This window comes from Zingiber officinale, chromosome 2B (assembly GCF_018446385.1).
Source record: "Zingiber officinale cultivar Zhangliang chromosome 2B, Zo_v1.1, whole genome shotgun sequence".
Lineage (NCBI taxonomy): Eukaryota > Viridiplantae > Streptophyta > Magnoliopsida > Zingiberales > Zingiberaceae > Zingiber > Zingiber officinale.
In genome coordinates this window covers 84,928,290-84,945,728 of record NC_055989.1, presented here as the reverse complement: position 1 = coordinate 84,945,728, position 17,439 = coordinate 84,928,290, and the positions used below count along the sequence as shown (strand labels likewise).

The window sequence follows — 17,439 nt, the reverse complement described above, 5'->3', positions numbered from 1 at the left end:
TAACATTTCCTCATTTTTATATATATATACACGATCTCAACCAACGACTATTATATATATATTTTATTTTTTTAAAAAAAATTAACATTTCCTTTTATATATATATATATATATATATATATAAAGCCTAAATATATTAGGATACTCCATAAACGCTTAATTTTTTTTATTTTAAAATTTTCTTTTAACTTGAATATTATAACTTAATAGAAATTTGAACCTTAGAAGTAAAATCTTATAACCTAGAGTATATATATATATATGGCTCTTGAATCGAATCCAAGCACCTGGAGCATGCACAGACGCGCACCAAACAGGTGCGTAGGATATCAATCTTTTATATATATATATATATATATATATATATATATATATATATATATATATATATATATATTAATCATCACGCACACACGTTGCATGTATACTATAATACATGAATACACATAAATTAGTACCTTAGGTCCATAAATTGCACTTGGTAAGGGTGCACCAGGCTCATGTATTAGTGCAACACAAGGACGATGCTCGAGAACCTTAGCAGTAAACTACTGTAATGAGTCTCGCTTATAAAAATTAATTTAATATTACACTTGATCTTAGCCAACAAGTCGAGAAAATTGTGCATTCTAACACCACCGGCTTAAGGTATTTATAGAAGTTTATCCACTTACGGTATTATCAATCTTAAGATGTGTGACTAAAGAGAACCATGACCGTGCATTTTTTTATATAAAATAATAAAAAAAAATTACTAATAAATCTTAAAATTATTTTCTGGGTGATATATATATATATATATATATATATATATATATATATATATATATATATATATATATATAGGGCACTTCCGAGAGACCACCAGACGTTCCATGAAGCAGTGAAGCACCAAGGAGATTGAGGAGTTTGTCCAATCGGGAGGGACAAGCACCACTCCCAGTCATCGCAGATGAGCAGCCAAAGCTGACCGAACGAATGAGCCCTGACCGAGCAGCTACCTTACTCGGCCAAGCAGCGCGACCATGGTTGTATCTCTCGACATCCTTTTGGGAGATAGTACCACTGACACTAGACATGGTCGATAGACGGATCATACGACGGAAGCTTCTATTATCTTGTCAGGGATATGCATGTCTTGTTAAGGTATAGTGTCAGACGTACTTTATTGACATGTCCTTTCATAGGACATATTGGATAACGTACCCGTGCCTTGAGAAGCATGCACATCACCCACCAAGGCTCTATATAAAGGGGGTCCATCATCGGCGGAGGTACACGTTATCTGCTATTTGCACATAGTTCTACTATTGCTCCGCTTTTCTTTATATTTCAATGATTGACTTGAGCGTCGGAGGATCAACGTTGGGACCCCTTCCATGGTCTGATACTGATATTATTTATTTTGCAGAGCAAAAAAAAATCTACATCCGATCAACAAAACTATCACATCCTCTATATATATATATATACGATTATGCTACCCTGCGGACTATACGCTGCGGACCGCTGCGGACATCGCTCGTGGCAAACTCCACGTCACGCATTTTAATTATCTTCTCGCCACGAGTCCCTGCAATCACAGCGTTTTAATTTTCCTCCCCGACCCGACGCGGCGCCCCTCTTCCTCCCCCGACGCACCTGTTCCCTCCCTGTGCCCTAGCTCGTCGCTGTCCTCTTCCTCCCGACGCCGCCCCAACCGCAGCAGCTCTTCCTCCCCCGACACCGCCCCAACCGCAGCTCCTCCTCTTCCTCCCCCGACGCCGCCCCAACCGCAGCTCCTCCTCTTCCTCCTCCCTCCCTGTTCCCTCCCTGTGCCCTAGCTCGTCGCTCTCCTCTTCCTCCCGACGCCGCCCCAACCGCAGCTCCTCTTCCTCCCCCGACGCCGCCCCAACCGCAGCTCCTCTTCCTCCCGACGCTAGGGCACTACTCGCGCCAGAGAAGCCCTCCTCTTCCTCCTCCCGACGCTGCCCCAACTCACCACAGATCCTCTTCCTCCCGACACTAGGGCACTGCTCGCGCCGCAGAGAAGCCCTACTTTCCTACTCCCGACGCTGCCCCCTGCAGAAGTAGAGCTAAGTCTTTGATCTGCAAGGTAACGTGTTGTCTCTTTGAAGCTGTCCTCACTAGCTTGTGTAACACCTCGCTGTCCTCGTCCCTTCATTGCCGGTAAAAACTTTTTTTTTTAAAGTTGATTTTGCATCTATGTTATACCGGGCCATTTTGTGATTCGAGGGAATGATCGTCGGAAATTGCTTTCTTCTTCTTGTTCTGATCTTCATTCCATTTCGATGGTGTGTTGCTCAATCATTCCTCTATTCTTGTTCTGATCTTCATTCCATTTATATCTTCTCACCAACTATAATTTTTTTTTTGGCTCAATCATTCCTCATTCGCTGATGTTTACTTCCTGTCGATATCACCAAGTATACATCTTTGAAACGAGTACTTATAAAAATTAGAGGCCTTTCATCTTATTGGAGGTGACTTGAGCTTGTTCAACGCATTAAAATTGCATAAACGAATGCTTCAGAGTATCAACGCATTATGTATATTGTCAATTATGTTTTTCATATTGGTTATGCAGGAAAGTTGCAACTAATGTTTCCTAGTATCAACGAATGGTAAATCATTTCATTTTAAGTTCTAATATTTTATTTATACAAAATTCTGATTAAGTTGCAACTGATGTTATTTCTCTGATTTATACAGTAATGCAAAAATCGCTTATTTTCTGTTTTGAATTGATTTATCATACATTCTATGTACATTAAAAAATATTTGAATCTAAGTAATTCTCGTTTGCTTAATAGGTTGGTATTTCATGTCATCATCAAGTTACGGCTCCATCGACAATACGAGATTTGAACATGTATCATGCAGAGTTTGCAGACGAAGGACATTAGTATGTGTTTCTAGAACGAGCAAAAATCCCGGAAGGAGGTATTATGGATGTGCGCAACATGGCTGGCAAAAGTGGGTCGTAGCCGATACTTTGTCTGATGAAGATAGCAGTGAAAGATGTCGTGGAAGGTTAGGAAGTGAACATATTGCTTCTCGTGGACATATTTTAGGAAGTTGGAATGTACCATCAGTGGTCTGGATATTAGTTGTAGTGAATTTGACTCTTTTGGCTTTATACCTTATTACTCTGTTAGTTCGGTCTTGTTAGTTAGTGTTGAGTAATGTTGTTGTTGTTGTAATATGACATATTAAATATTTGTAAGAACCCGTTGAAGGCTAATTGGTTTATTAGTTTAGGTGGTTATCTAGCGTTGATTAATTAGTGTTGTAACTGTAAATTGCTTTTAGTAGTTTAATCTGAGTATGCCCAAGCTTGCTATTTCATTAGGACTTGAGGATAAAATCGAAGGTATTGCTTTCTTCTCCTGTTCGTCCATTTTGGCAACTTGTGTGGTGTTCTAGCTTATATGGCAAATTCTGATAATTTAGTATAAGGCTAAATCTGCTATCCATTTCAAGAGCTCAATGTTCTTTTACTATACATCAGAAAATTTCTAAGAGCTCAATGTTCTTTTACTATACATCAGAAAATTTCTAATGAACCTGGCTTTAGAATCCCATAAGCGGTTAAAATGTCAGCTCTATTTTGTTTGCCAAGTGAAACTTCTCATTTACTTCTGGATTCGATCAAACACATGGTATCTGATCGGTCAAGGGACCGATCAGACCCTAGGCTGATCGGTCCCCGGACCGATCAAACCCTAGGCTCATCGGCCCCCAGACCGATCACCATCTCTTCTCTTCTGTGCTGCACTGATCGGTCATGGGACCGATCAGGCCCTAGGCTGATCGGTCCCCAGACCGATCAGGCTATAAGCGGTTAAAATGTCAGCTCTATTTTATTTGCCAAGTGAAACTTCTCATTTACTTCTGGATTTGATCAAACACATGGTATCTGATCGGTCAAGGGACCGATCAGACCCTAGGCTGATCGGTCCCCAGACCGATCAGACCCTAGGTTGATCGGTCCCCAGACCGATCACCATCTCTTCTCTTATGTGCATTCTCTCAAGGCACTGATCGGTCATGGGACCGATCAGGCCCTAGGCTGATCGGTCCCCAGACCGATCAGATAACCCACAGTGAGCTACTGATTGGTTACTGATCGATCACCAGACCGATCAGATAACCAGTGTATCACTGGATCGGCCAGCAGACCGATCCAGATAACCATAGTATCACTGGATCGGTCTGCTGACCGATCCAGATAATCATAGTACTTCTGTGTATTATCTGATCGGTCTGTAGACCGATCAGGAAGCAACAAGATGAGAAGGAATAGGGGGATCGGTCTGTGGACCGATCCACATGTAGTCTGATCGGTCCACAGACCGATCAGAGGCTTCCAGAGAGATGTGGATCGGTCTGCTGACCGATCCACAATATTGTCTCTGGACGCGGACGCAGAGGATCCGTGCTCTTGTGTCCATATTATAATTTTTTTCCAAAATCACACGTCAGATTAAGTTTAGGCGTTCATGCTTCTTACTCAATATTGTCTCTGAACTGCAGTACTTTTAGCCATCGTTGAAAATGGAGTAGAGCTAAGAAGCAACAATTTGTTTAAAGCATACAATTTGTTTCCACGTTACTTCATTTGTGATCTTATTTTTCTTGCTCGTGTGCATCCTTGAACTAAACCCAGCTTCTCGTGCATATTGATTATAGAATGAATATGCCTCATCTAGTGATGAGAATTCCATTCCAATTTTTGGCTTTCGATCATCTGAAACTTGTGGAATATATTCCTGATCATCAACTCGATTTTCTTCCATTTCTGGACACCCTCACATTATAATTGACAATAGGTAATTAGATAAACAAGTAAAAAATACAATTTATTGTAGATATTATAAAATAGAAACAGAAATACTATGAATTCAAATACAAAACAACTAATAGACATTCAACATAATATTGCAATTAATAGGAGGTTCGGATTCAAATACAGAACTAATGGACATTCAACATAATCTTGCAACTAATAGGAGGTCTAATTCAAATACAGAACAACTAATAGTCATTCAACATAATCTTGCAACTTATCAAAAAAAAAAAGAGGGAATTTTAGCATACTCTGATAGCTAAAGAACTCTATCAATCAACAACAATTTATAAAAAACTGATAGTTAAAAAACTGAGATATATCCCATTCATCACTGCATAGGTCCAAACATGAAGCGGAAAAGCAGTAATATTTTTCACTTGTAGATCAAAATCTCCATGTCAATTTAGCTCATAGAGGAGAATTTTATGTACCTTAGCTCTGAGAGAATCAAGCTGAGTATTGGACCCTGGAAGTTTCCCTGTGACAATCTCTAGAAGAATGAGGCCGAATTGGAAAATATCTTCTTTTTCACAGTTCACAACACTGTCAATGCTGAAAGACAAACAAGAAGCAAAATTCACTAGGAAATGATCGCATCTAAACAAACTGGCTTATTTCTGCTTAAACATTCCTAGAATCACTGATAGGATATAATATATTACCTTCCTAGATCTTCCTTGTGTGAAAAAATAGTCAGGTTCGAGAACCTAACTGATAGATCAAGACAACAACCAAACACAATCAAAACAGGGAATATACTCACTTATTTCACATTAAATGAGACAACACGTTACCTTGCAGATCAAAGACTTAGCTCGGGAGGAGGAAGAGGAGGGCTTCTCTGGCGCGAGTAGTGCCCTAGCGCCGGGAGGAAGAGGAGCTGCGGTTGGGGCGGCGTCGGGGGAGGAAGAGGAGCTGCGGTTGGGGCGGCGTCGGGAGGAAGAGGAGAGCGACGAGCTAGGGCACAGGGAGGGAACAGGGAGGGAGGAGGAAGAGGAGGAGCTGCGGTTGGGGCGACGTCGGGGGAGGAAGAGGAGGAGCTGCGGTTGGGGCGGTGTCGGGGGAGGAAGAGCTGCTGCGGTTGGGGCGGCGTCGGGAGGAAGAGGACAGCGACGAGCTAGGGCACAGGGAGGGAACAGGTGCGTCGGGGGAGGAAGAGGGGCGCCGCGTCGGGTCGGGGAGGAAAATTAAAACGCTGTGATTGCAGGGACTCGTGGCGAGAAGATAATTAAAATGCGTGACGTGGAGTTTGCCACGAGCGATGTCCGCAGCGGTCCGCAGCGTATAGTCCGCAGGGTAGCATAATCGATATATATATATATATATATACACACACGTGTGCGAATTTAATGTCCTAGATGACATTTATATGCACACCGTAATACCGTATAGAGAGACGTCCATGTGTGTCAGTAAGGTTTGACACATAAAGTTGACTGACCTCTGGATTTGATTTCTCCCGCTAAATAATTTAAATAAATTGAATTAAAAATTTATCCATCTATTTAAAGACGGATCTAGATAGATGAATTCATTTGGCCTATGTGGATTAACTCGTGACGAGTTCAAATTGACCCACGTATTGAGAAAAGTATTAATTTAAAATTATTTTAATAGATATATTATGAAAAAAATATGGTAGCCCTCTCACCTACGCTATTGAGGAATATAATTTGACAAGTTTACAGAGAGAGATCCACGGAATTTCAACCCGTCACCACTAATCATCATTATCCTATAAATTTACCAACTAAGTCGACTGTGACGTTAATAGATATATTATGGAAGGATAGAGTTGGATAATTAATGGGACGCTGTCATTCACATGGTTCTGTTTTTCGATCCGAATAGGTTAAGCCAACTGCTTTTGTCCATTTCAAGCACACTCATGCATGTCTGGTCAACAATAAATTAATTATATTAATTGGCAGCATGGTTTTTTCCAAATTTTTTTTGTTCGAGCTTATTTCTATCGGTGCGGCCTAAAATCATTTCTTTTTTATTATTTTCTGTTCAATTTCCAAATTTTTAGCAGGAGATATCGAAAAGCTAGCCGCTCTTTCGCTCAGATCAAACCCCATTAAAAAAAAAAAATACAACAGTAAAATAGAATAGAAACAACAATCGAGGACTGAAGATGAACATGAACCACATTTAATTATCACATATGGCATATATATCAACGCGTAAAGCAACATGCCGTTTGAGATGAGCAATATCTTTTTTGCTTAACATACAGTACGACACCAAATACTTTCAAGAACATCGATCGTAAAAACATTAACTGTAACTACTCGATCTATTTGGCCTATTTGACGATCTTTGGGTTGTCGATCATCGACCGTTAGCCGTGCCGTTACTCACTAGGACTTTCCACCCCTGGCCAGTGAATTTTTGCCTCCCCCAGGATTCGAACTCTAGACCTCCAGGCTTAAGTACTAGAGTTTATGAATCCTAGTAACCAAGTGAAATCATCTCACTTGGTTACCAGGAAAGTCCTAGTGAGTAACGGCACGGCCGACGGTCGACGGTCGACGACCCGAGGGCCGCCAAATGGGTCGGGTCGTTACAATAAAAAAGCGTCTTTTATTGTAACGACTCGACCCTCTTGGCCCATTTGGCGACCCTCGGTAGTCAACCGTCGGCCCTTATGTCGTCGGCCCATTTGGCGACCTCTCATGTCGTCGACCGACGACCCTTGGCCGTGACGTTACTCACTAGGACTTTCCACCCCTGGCCAGTGGATTTTTGCCTCCCCAGGATTCGAACTCTGGACCTCCAGGCTTAAGTACTAGAGTTTATGAATCCTGGTAACCAAGTGAGATGATCTCACTTGGTTACCAGGATTCATAAACTCTAGTACTTAAGCCTGGAGGTCTAGAGTTCGAATCCTGGGGGAAGTAAAAATCCACTGGCCAGGGGTGGAAAGTCCTAGTGAGTAACGGCACGGCCGACGGTCGACGACCCGAGGGTCGCCAAATGGACCGCCAAATGGGTCGGGTCGTTACATTAACACACACATGATGCAAGCAAATTAAATTATTCATAGATACAAAACGTCGCTGCGGGGTTCTTGATCAATGGTAGTACCGGGCGAGGGATCATCTATGTCTTCTGTCGACAAAGATGATAATAAGTACAGTGGTTGGGTTTATTGCCGGAACGCGCAACACATGGGTACGGCTTGCCGTTTGTAGTCTTACAGACCGACTTATCTGGGTCCTTAGTTCCGTCAGTGACAGGGTCACTTCCGGCTAGGAGTCTTCTGTTGATCTCTAAATTGAACTGAAACTCCTCCGCATCCTTCTCCATTAATCTGCATCGGCGACCATTGTTAAGGTTATAAGGTTATAAATATAGTCTCACATTAAAAATACATGGAAAAGATCATGGGTTTATAAAAGAAAATATATCTCCATTGGTATGAGGTCTTTTGGATAGAGCCCAAGAGCAAAAACATGAGGGCTGAGATCCAAAGTGGACAATATTATACTATTATGGAGATATCTAAATTCTGTTCAATCCTATAATTGATATCAGAGTTTGGACTACCAGAAGGTTTAACCGCCGACTCTACACAAGAGCTATGGTATGATTGAACAATGTGGGTATAATATTGACCTCGAACAAAAGAAGTAGATTATTACTATAGCAAGAAAGAAGAAGAATAGGAGAAAATTTTAGGTCCCTTTCATTTTTTTTACTATTATTTTATACACTTCTTCCTCAAATTTTTCACCTTTCTCATTAATGAGGGTGTATTTATTATAAGCGAATAATGAACCAACTATTGGTTAATTAATTATAGGAGAACTTTTATCTTCTTCTAACTTTTAATGAGGCTATGATTGATGAGGACATAATAAATTCACATGATTAACAATTTGATTCTTCTACTTGTTTCCCTTTCTCACGTATCTATAAGTCCCTAATGAATACTAAAAATAAGCAGCGTTGGCCATTTAATATAAGCCTCCATGATGTATCGAGTTAATGCAACCATTATACCAAGCGATGATGGGGTAGTTTACCTCCCGAGCTTGACAAGATGTCATGCCTCCTGAGCTAGCAGGATGCTCATGCCTCCCGAGCTAGCAGGATGCCCTAGTTATGACACAATTTCTCAAAATATAGAAAAGATATCAGAACACCGAGCGGTGACTCTGACTCTAAACCCACTTGGTAGAACTTATTGTTGGATCGAGACTCACGTGAGAAGGAGGTGAATCACGTGGTTTTTTAAAAAAATTCTTTTTCTTTTTAAAACTAAGTATGAATGCAACGAAATAACGAGAAAACAAGAAAAGGAAAAGCACGCATTCGATTTTTACTTGGTTCGGAGCCTTCAGTAATTCCTACTCCAAGACTCAGGTCTCACGAACCTATCAATGGGTAATCCTCTAATAACCTCTTCCAGAACCACCGGAATAAGGGATTAAGTACAAATAAAAATCAGGACAAATGTAACACGCTACACTTTCCTTTTCTGCAGAAATTAAGTATAATAATAAGTGTTCGTTGCCCAACAACTTTGAAGATGATCGGATCAGGCTCGGTTGGATGACTCCTTTGTAGTAATCGGGCGTAACAGCATAGTATCAGAGCATCAGGAAGCCGGAACATTTGGAACGTCAAACGGACGCGTAGAATCTTGTAGAAGAGATGTGTCGAAAGCCTTGGTCGAATGCCTCTTTTATAAGGGATGGAAAGCGCCTTCCATAGCATTGAAGGCGTCTTCAATGCCAACTTTTATCTCTTAAAAAAGGACTCCTTATCGTCGACGACATCTCTGCCTTATCCGACCGAAGGCGCTTTCCTAGCACTCGAAGGCACCTTCCATGAACAATAATCAAGGCGCCTTTCGTCGCCTGGAAGGCACCTCGGGTACTGTTCATTTTATGCTCCCTTTGCCCTGCAACAAGTGTTAGCCCAATACAAAAATATTTAACTTGTAAAACAAGGTTAGCACAATAATAATATAATTAATTTATGACTTAGACCTTATCCTTCAGATCGAGATCTAGTCAAGGTCTCAATTTAGATTTTTGAAATGGATCTAAATTGGACTGATGCCTACCATCCTCTCAACCGAAATGTATCTCACTAAGTCATTCTCATCCACTGACTTATCTTCACTTACCAAGTGTCAAGTTCATTCCTTGACGTTCAATCTTGTAAGTACCCCGTGGTAGTTTTGATGTGATCAACCAAGTCAAAGTTAGGTCCTATTGTCTCTTTGATACCTTATGTCTAAGTATGTAGGAACTTAAGAGCACAGAAAGTCGAGCGAAAGACGCAGCTAGCAAGAAGGACGACATGGGAGAGAGTTGATGGGCTCGGTATGTCCAAGAGACGAGGCGCTGTGGAAGAGTATGTTGGCAGACTAGAAGGAGGTATACAACATTTCAAAGGGATGAGAAACCAGAGTGGAAGACTGCTCGAGAAGACTATAACATTTGTTCGGGTGAGCCCTATTCCGAATGGCCAAAATCACTCAAGCGAATAGAGCCGAAGCGAGAGCCTGGATGGAAAAGTCAACAAGTTTGTTGACTTTGGTCCTAGCGCCCGGGCCCTCGAGGCTAGCCAAGGAGCCTCAAGCTCGCGCCTTGGCTAAGGGATAGTTCAACCTAGTCCAGGCTCCTGGACCTGGTCCAAGCGCTCGGACCATAAATCTTAGCATTTACCGAGTTATCATGATCCATTGCGATGTGGATAAATATTTATCCACACAGGCACCCAGATCAGGGCTATAAATACAGTCCTGATCCCAGTAGTTCAAAGACAACACTTGTAAATGAGTTCTTTGTCTGTTCTACTACTATGTGAGCTGTTGAAATAGTAACGTTGTAAGAGGTTACTCTGCCCAAAGGAGATAGTCATAGTGAGCTTCACTTACCTTAGATTAGTGATCCTCTGATTGCAAATCAAGTAAATTTATGTGCTTCTCTCTTTTAATTAATTTGCTTCTTATTTCTTTTTGAACAAGTGGTTGTGTTAATCAAGTTGTAAGTTTCGAGAAAGGTTTATGTTTTTATTTTCAAGCAATTCATCCCCCTCTTGTAGGCCGCAAGAGACCAACAAGTGGTATCAGAGCCAAAACACCTTAAAAGAACTAACCACCGACTGAAGCAAACAAGACGATGGTCGGACCAAGCATCTATCCACCAATGTTCATGGGGGAGTTCGCGTTTTGAAAGCAACGAATGGAGGTATTCTTTAAGACAGATTTTAATATTTTATTAATAATGGAATATGGTTTTGAAGTACCAAAAAATACAAATGGAGAAGAACTCGAAAAACACCTCTGGACCAAAAAGCAGCGTGACGAATTTATGGCAAATGGAAGGTTGAATTTCACCTTATAAGCATACTATCGGTTGAGGAACTCGACAATCGACAACTACAAGAATGCAAAAAAACTTTGGGAAAAATTCTTGAAGCTCTATGAAAAACCAACAGAAGTCGAATCCAACTCCTTGATGGACACCGAGTCGTCATCAAAAGAATCCAAGATTGAGAAAATTGCTAAAACAACACTTATAGTCAAATACCTACCGAAGACAAAGAAAGTTCGTCTGAAATGAATATCGATGAAGGGGAAGAGTCTTTGGAAGAAAGTAATGACAGAGGGGGAGCATCAGACAATGAAATAATAACGGTAAATAAGGTACGTTCCCGATCCCGTGAAGAACTATTTGAGTTCATTAAAATACTTTCCAAAAATATGGTTAATTTAGAAAAAGAAAAATATAAAGTTAAAATTAACTTTAGCAAATACATGTAGACTAAAAGACTTTAATAATTTAAAAATTGAAAGTAAAAAATTGAAAGCACAAATAGACAAATTGAAAAATAACTATGCATATTCGAATATTCCTCAAAATTCAAAATTTAAAGAACTAAATTGATACTTACAATTCCACAAGGGTCAAATTAGAGAAGTATCATCAAGATATGTTTTGAAAAAATTTATAATTAATTTAGTAGGTGGGAACCTATATTGGATTTTAAAGTCATGCTTAAATTAAAAATCATAATACATGTCTTATTGCTTTAATGTTATTTTTTGTTTAAAATTGTCAAACATTTTTAAAATAAATTATTTTGTATAATTTTTGTTAGAAATTAATTTATTCTTTAATTTTTCTGAGAAAAAGAACTTCATTACTTATCTATAGGAAAAAATTTTAATTTTTTCGACCGTTAAATTATTTTTTTATAATTTTTTTAATAAAAATTATATTTTTTAATTTAAAAATAATTCACATAGTGATTTTTGCAAACATTATTTTTTTGTGAAAAGATATTAAGTTTCCTATTCAAAAAAAATATTTTAAAATTTTGTGACAGTTATTGCATTTTATATAAATTATTTATTCAAATACTGCCTTTTAATATTAAAAATTCTCGAAACATTATTTGTTGAAAAATTATTTATTTATTTTTTTACAAAGCTACTTGTTATAATACCTACTTAGAAAATTTTTCAATACTTTTCGAGCTTAGAAACTACTTTTAAGAAATTTTTTACAAAAATATATTTTTATGTACAAAAGAATTTATTACTGCTTAAATTAATTTTAATTTTTAGTGAAAATTTTATCTCTGCTTTGACTATGTCTATTTAACAAAAAAATTTCAGAATTTTTTCATGATTAAAAATATTTTTCAAATTATTTTTTAATGATTTATTAATTGTGAAAATCCAAATTTTTTAAATTTAAAGTTCATGATTTTTCTGGATGATGGTCACTATATTTTTATCCCTTGGACTCTGTTTTAAATTTACTTCAAAGTTCTTTTCATATTATATCCTTATTTTTAATGTGATCAAAGGAAGAGAATTAGAGGTTAAGTCTAGGAGGAGGTACATTTTGATTTTTGCACATTTTTTTTAATTGTAAAATTTATACTTGTTACCTTATTTGTTTTTATTTTACTTTAACTTAACTTGGGTTGCTCACATCAAAAAGGAGAGATTGTAAGTACTCTGTGATAGTTTTGATGTGATCAACTAAATCAAAGTTAGATCCTGTTGTCTTTTTGATGCCTTGTGTCTAAATGTGTAGGAACCTAGCCGCACAGAAAGTCGAGCGAAAGATGGCGCTTGCAAGAAGGATGACATGGGAGAGAGTCGACGGGCTTGATGCGTCCAAGGGATGAGACGCTGCGGAAGAGTACGCAGGAGGATGAGAAGGAGGCGCGCGGTGTTTTCCGAGTGACGAGAAGCCAAAGTGGAAGACTTCTCAAGAAGACCGGAAAATGGGTTCGGGTGAGTCCTATTCCGGATGGTCGAAATCATCCAAGCAAATGAAGTCGGAGTGAGAGCCTGGATAAAAAAGTCAACAAGTCTGTTGACTTTGGTTCTGGCACCCACACCTGGTCCTTGTTGGTCTTTTGTGGCTTGCAAGAAGGGGGGTGAATTGCCTGAAAATAGAAATGCAAACATTTCTCAAAACTTACAGCTTGATTAACACAACCACTTGTACAAAAAGAAATAAGAAGCAAATTAATTAAAAGATAGAGGCACAGAAATTTACTTGGTTTGTAATTAGAGGATTGCTAATCCAAGGTAAGTAAAACTCACTATGATGATCTCCTTTGGGCAGAGTAGCCTCTTACAACGTTAACAGCTCACACAGTAGTAGAACAGACAAAGAACTCGTTTACAAGTGTTGTCTTTGAACTACTAGGATCACGGCTATATTTATAGCCCTGATCCGAGGGCCTGGAAGGGTTCTGGGCTTAACCAGTCCTCGACCAGGGCGCGAGCTCAAGGTGCCTTGGGTAGCCCCAGGGGTCCGAGCGCCTAGACCAAAGTCAACAGACTTGTTGACTTTTTTATCCGGGACATTCTAACTCTATTAGCTTGAGTGATTTCGGTCATCCGGAATAGGGCTCACCCGAACACATTTTTAGACCTTCTTGAGCAATCTTCCACTCTAGCTTTTCATCCCTCGAAAACACCGCGCACCTCCTTCTCGTCCGCGAGTGTTCTTTTCGCAGCGCCTCATCCCTTAGACGCACCATGCCCATTGACTCTCTCCCGTGCCGTTCTTCTCGCTAGTTGCATCTTTCGCTCGATTTCCTGTGCTCCTAAGTTCCTGCACACTTAAACATAAGGCATCAAAAAGATAACAAGACCTAACTTTGACTTGGTTAATCACATCAAAACTATCATGTGCTGGAATCACACATCTGGACTTCACCAATCGGGAATCGAACATCCCAATCTCTTGCTAGAATCGCACATCCAGACTTCAACTCATCGGGAATTGAACATCCCGCCCTTCTATCAGAATCCCATATATGGACTTCACCAATCAGGAATCAAACATCCTGACTAGACTTCCTACCTAGTGTATGGTCTTCTTGACCCGTCAAGTTAGTCAACCCTAAACACTCGGTAACAAGGTTAGATCACAAACATATATAACTTTAATCCACTTGTCATTCATCAAAACTTAAGTTCGATCATTGATGTCAATTGCACCAACACTTAGAAACGATAAGGCCTTCCTAGTGAGTAAATTACCCACTCTTGATCCGCTTTTATCATTACCCCGAGCAATGTATATCACTTCCTCGTTCTTGACTTTGATTACCACCTCACTTGCTATATTGACTTCTTGACTACATGTGCCACCTTATGATGTGGGCTGCCACATCACAAGCCTCCCCCTTTAATTCAATCAAAGGAAGTGTACAACTGACTAACTGGAGATATGACTTAGTAAAAAGCTGATTATCCCTGCCACATGGAGAGAGAGAGAAAAAAAAAATAAGCCCTTTGTATTTAATTATTGTAGAAGAATCTGAGAGATTTGTGCATTTATGAGTTGTGGCGCCCATTAATGAGCTGTACCATGACTGGTGATGTGTCATCCTCAGTGAACCAATAATCTTACGAGTCATCATTTACCGAAATGAGGTCACATTATGGTCACATCAATTGATGTGACTATTAGTGATTCCAAAGTGATAAGGCAGATGAGTATACTCTGCGCACTTCTCGAAGTTTGCACCGCATCCAACTACATCAATTAAATCCTGCCCCTTAGTAATTTTTGATCTGGCAACCCGCGTCGAAGAATCAATGCTATATTAGGGTTTCTCAATATTGTGTCTTCTTTACCGCCTCTATTTGAGTCTGACGCCTTTCTTCATTGCCCATACTCCATTGAGCTCGTGTAAGTCCTCACTCTCCTTTGGTTCCCTTTTGTTTGTTAAGTCTCCTTCTACAAAACTTTTAATGACTTTCATTCCATGGGATAAGACCATGCATTCCTCTATGACCAGGAAGTTAAGGGGGGAACTTAGGTTAGACTATGGCACTCCTCTTGACTATGAGATTCGGGTACCTAGAGGGGACCAAGTACCCTCGATGCCTCCTCCCAATTTGACCACCTTCTTTTATAACCAGGTAGAGAGTAGCCTTTGCTTCCCTATTCCAGAGTTTTTTAGACACGTGTGTAGGTATTTCAGGATTTCCCTTCACCAACTGAAGCCAAATGCTATTAGAATTCTGTGTGGAGTGGTTGTGGTTTTCAAGTTATATGACATCCTGCTCACTCCTACTTTCTTTCACTACTTCTTTCATTCAACGCGAGTTGAGTTAGGAGCCTTTTATTTTATGTCCTAAGTGGGATGTAAGTTTCTAGAAGGCAATTCCTCATCTCACAAAGGCTGGAAGAACAAGTTTTTCTATTTGAAATTGCCAACCCCTTGCAACTTCCCAACCAACTAGAGAGGAGAGCTTCCAAAACCACCTCCACTCGAAAAATATAAGAAGAACCCTGAATATCAATAGGCTTTAGAGACACTAGTTGACATGTGCTTCAACTACATTGTCATCATCCAAAATGAAGGCCTTCTCAATCGAGCTCGCTTAAGTCCTACCCAGTCTATCTGGAGAAGTAGCACGATAAGCATTTTCTAATCTTCATCTTCTATGAGAACTAACTTACTTTTCTTGTTAACTTACAGAGGGTACATTGTTGGGCACCTCGATGGACAAGCTTTTGAAGGCTAACCGAGCGGATTTCGGGCTTTGGTGACTCCAAAAGTTTCATCGGATGCTGCTGGTGCTACTTTAGGTGAGGCCAACCTACCTTCCCCTCAAGAGCCCTTGGGCACGGGCATGGAGATTACCTCATCCAGTCGAGAGGCCACCACCTCTTAGGCTACTTCCGAAGCACTTCCACCATCGATGAAGAAAGTGGAAAACATTGTTCACTCTATTCCTCAACTGATCCCAGATCCAGCGCCTCACTAGATCAACAGAGTGGCTCTTTCCCCGATCGACGAGGAGATTATCTCGATCGATGAGGAGTTCGAAGCCTCAACTTCCCTTCTCAGAATTAGGAGGAGGGGAAAGAGCCCCGAGCCTCTTAGCCGAGTGGCAGCCTCACATGAGAGACCTTCCTCCTGACCGAGAACAAATATTATAATTAGGGAGCTTTTTGGAGAACCCCCAATTAGTTCTCCAGCCACCAGGTCTGTACCCTCTGCATCTAAGACATCGCCTACTGCTTTAGCAGACCCAATTGGAAGTGACCCCGCACTCGAGCCAGAAGCTTCCTCAATCCCTATCTTCCCTTGAATTGCTCCTAGTCCTAGCCACTCAGAAGAGATGAATCGCCAAGCCAATATCCTGCAACTATTGAAGACTAGAGAGTATGCCAAGTCCTTAGAAAAAATGGACCTGCTTGAAGTCAACCGCCAAACTAATGGTGCCATGCTTAAGGTATATGTTTTACATTTGTTGCTTTCGCTTATTTACATGATCAATTAAGGTAGATGGAAATTATTTGTGTAGCTATGGTCAAAACATATTCACGTTTATAGTCGTATTCCCATGCTAGTTAAGCAGATTAGTCAACTACTGCAACAAATCACCAATCTGGAAGTGCATATTGAAGCACCTACCCGAGCGGCCGAAGAGGGTAAAGCAGAAGCCACTCAGGGAAAAGAAGAATGCCTCCTTTAGAGAAACTTGGTTGCTGGGCTCCGCGAGGAGCTCAAACTTTCCAGGGCTCAAGTATTTTTCCTCCAAGTAGATCTAGATGAAAGCAATTCAGAGGGAAAAAATATCATAGTCCAAAGTTATCTTGCTTGAGGATAGCCGAGTAAAGCTTACTGTTAGGATCGATGGTCGCGGCTAGAGAGGGGAGGTGTGAATAGCCGACCTCAAATCTTCGTTTCTTTCTACAAGTTGACGTTAGCGCAGCGGAAAATAAAACAAAGAAACAAAGACAAGAAGATCAAACCTCAACACGCAGCGATGTAACGAGGTTCGGAGATAAACTCCTACTCCTCGGCGTGTCCATAAGGTGGACGAAGCCTATCAATCCATCGGTGGATGAGACCCCGGAAAACCGGCTAATATGAACTCCTTCTGGGTGGAGAAACCTCGCCACAATAACTTTGCAACAGCAATAAGGAGTACAACAGTAGAGAAAGCAAACAAGAACAATCGAAATGTAAAACCCTTTGCTTGCCTTCTCGTTGTCGACTGGAATCCTGATGAAGCAGCAACTTCTCAAATCCAAGCTCAGCTAGAAAACCAGCAGGAAGCTCACCCGAAG

At 40.3% G+C, this 17,439-nt stretch overlaps 1 pseudogene; it reads right to left on the bottom strand.

The window, feature by feature from the left end:
* Window positions 1-482: 482 nt before the first annotated feature.
* LOC122049743 lies at window positions 483-624 on the bottom strand (annotated as a pseudogene).
* Between the last annotated feature and the right edge of the window lie 16,815 nt (window positions 625-17,439).